The sequence below is a fragment of the Panthera onca genome, chromosome B3 (assembly GCF_046562875.1).
Source record: "Panthera onca isolate mPanOnc1 chromosome B3, mPanOnc1 haplotype 2, whole genome shotgun sequence".
NCBI classification, from domain to species: domain Eukaryota; kingdom Metazoa; phylum Chordata; class Mammalia; order Carnivora; family Felidae; genus Panthera; species Panthera onca.
This window is the reverse complement of record NC_138344.1, coordinates 77,575,314-77,579,151: the sequence shown is the minus strand read 5'-3', so window position 1 is coordinate 77,579,151 and position 3,838 is coordinate 77,575,314. Positions and strand designations below refer to the sequence as shown.

The following is a 3,838-nucleotide window of genomic DNA, read 5'->3' as shown; positions in this document are numbered from 1 at the left end:
CAAAGAGAAAGCAACTTTAATTTAAGAAATATATATAGGTCAATAAATATACTAGAATAAATGTATAGGCAAATAATTAAGATGTAATCTCTTCTTTTTAGTACATGAAAGAATGGAAACAAGTGAAAATTAAGTATTATGTAAAAATGCTGATCATAGAAGGGGATACAATTTGAAGTGGGAAAACAAGAAGCTAAAAATCTTTACTGAGTAGCTTAACATTTTGAGACTTTAATAAAGAGTAGGAGTTTCACTGACCCACAAAAAGGGAAGAAGAATATTTAACACAGAGGAAATAGCTGAGAGAGTCAAGGAAGATGTGAAATGAACATAACCTTCAGAAATGGAAAAGAAATTTGCATGATATGCTCAAGTTAATATTTATCATGAGGAAACTATGGTCAGTCACAACATGGGACTTATAAAAACAAAACACTTTAGTTAAAAAAACAATGGTAGGATTACCTAAAAGACTTTTTAGACTGAAGTTATCTAAGAAACTCTAGTTTGCATAAATTACCAGTCAAAATGGATACCAATAATGTCACAAGTGTTGAACAGAATTAGTTGATCAGAAAAGCCAAGTTTTTGGGGCACCTGGGTGGCTCAGTAGGTTAAGTGTCCCACTTTCAGCTCAGGTCATGATCTCGCAGTTGGTGAGTTCAAGCCCCCTGTCAGACTCTGTGCTGACAGCTCAGATCCTGAAGCCTGCTTCAGATTCTGTGCCTCTCTCTCTCTGCCCCTCCCCAACTCATGCTCTTTCTCTGTCTCTCAAAAATAAATAAATGTTAAAAAAATTTTTTAATAAAAAAAAAAGAAAAGCTAAGCTCTTGTCAAAGGTACGCCTGAATGCTAAAGCTTGCTCTTTTCCATGGCACCTTAGAGGCAGCAGGCTGTTTTAGGATGAAGCTGAACACCTGTCTCCCAGCTACTCGCTGCCAGAATCTCCTTAAAGTGGATGATGAATGCAAAACTTGTACCGTTTCTGAGAAGGGCATACCCACAGAAGTTGCTGCTGATGTTCTGGGTGAAGAATGGAAGGGTTACTTGGTCCAAATCAGTGGTGGCAATGACAACCAATGCTTCCCCATGAAGCAGGGTGTCTTGGCCCATGGCCATGTCTACCTGCTGCTCATTAAGGGTCATTCCTGCTACAGACCAAGAAGGACTGGGGAAAAAGAGCACAAATCTATTTGAGGTTGCATTGTGGGTGCCAGTCTCAGTGTTGTCAACTTGGTCATTGTAACAAAAGGGGAGAAGGATATTCCTGGACTCACTGATACCACTGTGCCTCATCACCTGGGACCCAAAAGAGCTAGCAGAATATGCAAACTTGCCAATCTCTCTAAAAAAGATGATGTTGGCCAGTGTGTTGTGAGAAAGTCCGTAAACCAAGATAAGAGACCTAGAACCAAAGGACCCAAGATTTAGCATCCTGTTACTTCCTGTGTCCGCCAACACACATGTTCACCTATTGCTCTGAAGAAACATTGTACTAAGAAAAATAAAGACAAGGCTGCAGAAAATCCTCAACTTTTGGCCCAGTGAATGAAGGAGGCCAAATTAAAACTCCAGGAACAGAATGCCAAGAGATGGAGGCTGTCCTCTCTGAGAGCTTCTCCTCTAGTCTGAGTCCAGTCAACAATGAGATTTTCTGAGAGTAACAAATAAAATCAGACTTCAAAAAACAAAATGCTATAGCTTGATAATGACATATTAGATAGATGATGATAGGTAGATAGATGATAGATAAATAGATAGATAGATAGATAGTAACATTTGCATATAATGTATGTAGAGTAAGTATTTGGAGCAATACTGACTGATGGGAGAAATGAGTTTATTTTCTCTAACACATGATTCCTAGACCTGTCTCTGGATCTCCTACATGTGAGAAAGTGACACGAGAGTGGAAGGGAATTGGGGATAGGAACAGGGAGCTGGGGATTGCATTTATCAAGCTTATTAGCAGCTTTGAATATATTTCTGCAAATCTGAAGTTACAAAATCATTCAAAAAGAAGAAATAATTTTACTCCATCTGCCAGCATCTGGCTGCTGCTATTATACATAATAACTTACTTGCAGAGAATTATAGAAATAAAGAAAATAGCCTTCGGAATTGGAGAGTCCTGAATTCAGAATCATGCCTCTCATTTGATATTTGAGAAAATTAACTGACTTATTTGGGCCTCTAATCTCTCCTCTATTCTTGGAGACAATAAAAACTGACTCATGACATACCTGGAAAACAATGTGAGGCCACCCACGTAAACAGTTTATCATATTATCAAACATGCTGTTCATCTGCTTTGAGAAGGTAAGTATAATGTTTGGAGTGAGAGACCGTCTGTTCTCCAGGTTTCCTTGGTAAGGGAATTCAGGAAAAGAAATCTGAATTTTTTCCTCATCCCTCACTCCACTTGGTGAGGGTGAGTGAAGAAACTCCACTTCTTTGCTTCTGTCTTTTCTAGATCTTCTCTCTTTTGAATTGGCCTGCCTATAGAAAAAAAATGCATTTTGGTATGATCACCCCTATGTGGGATGATTAGTAGTGACTCTTGTGTCTTATTCCTCATTTGGTTCCTGAAATTCAATGAGAAGACAATAGTGTTATGTCTCCTTAAAGCCCAAAATGAGACAGCTATTATTTTATTAACAAGCAACCATTATGCAGTACCTCTTGTGAGTTAGAATTTAGAAGTACTTTCTCCAAGTGTCTTTTAAGCAGTCCGTTTAAATTATAAATTTTGATTTAAAGGGGCATTTAATAATTATAACTTTAAAAAGTTTAAAGTGGTGCCAGGACAATACTGAATCTGTACTATGTAAAAAGAAAAATCATTTCCATCAGAAATGTCATCATGGAAACAGTATTATTTGAATAGTGAAACTTAGAGATTTATAACATTAACAGATATCATGGGGTGATAATGACAAGAATATTAGTTATTTATACGACATTGTGTGACAGAGATGGTTAACTCAATTAGATCCTGGTGGTATTAAAGTCAAGGTCACATATTTAATTTCCATATGGGCCAGTATACTCCTGACTGGGAAAACTTTGCTCTCTACTCACGGACTGCACCCCTAACCCCAATCTGTTATTTCTCAATTATGTGCCATTAATTGATGCAATATCCTACTGATAGTGGGTCATCCGTGCCATCTGCATAAATGAAGGACAGCATGTCTATGAGGCAGCCAACAGAGAACAACTTGAAGCCAACAGTACCAGAAATTTCACTAATAACCTGTAGGTTTCTTCAGGGGTGAAAAAAAAAAAAAGCAGCTCCAAAGTTTCCAGGGGAGAATTAACTGCAAACATTATTCAAATGTAGGCTGGAATCAACTCACAGTTGTTTTCTGTAAAAATGAGGTAAATAGAAGTTCAATAGCCTACTACGCTTTTTTTTTAAACTTCTATTCAGCACATATTTATCTGATAAGATGTTCTCTCATCTAGCTTGTTTCCTAACAAAGAAGAGTTTTTTAGTTGCCATTGCTGTTTATTTACTAACTCAGAGCTCCTTTGTCTTTGTTCTAAATCCTACTGGGAATTTGTAATATATCCCAGTGTCATTCATTTATTATTAATTATTATAGTATTTATGATTAACAGACACACTGTGACACACAGGGGGAGTAGTTGGATTATTTCTCATCCTCACTTGCTAACAAGAGAGTAAAGTCCTATATTCTGGCAAAGAACTGATCCAAAGTAATATCATAATGTAAAGTCTATAATAGATGAAGATTTTTTGAATAGACTTTGAATAGAGGCAGACAAAAACTTCTAAGACATACCTTCAATTTACTTATTTATTTATTTACTT

At 36.9% G+C, this 3,838-nt stretch overlaps 1 pseudogene; it reads left to right on the top strand.

Annotated features, from left to right (window-relative positions):
• The first annotated feature begins 903 nt into the window (after positions 1–903).
• On the top strand, positions 904–1,632 carry LOC132669729 (small ribosomal subunit protein eS6 pseudogene; annotated as a pseudogene).
• The last annotated feature ends 2,206 nt before the right edge of the window (positions 1,633–3,838 follow it).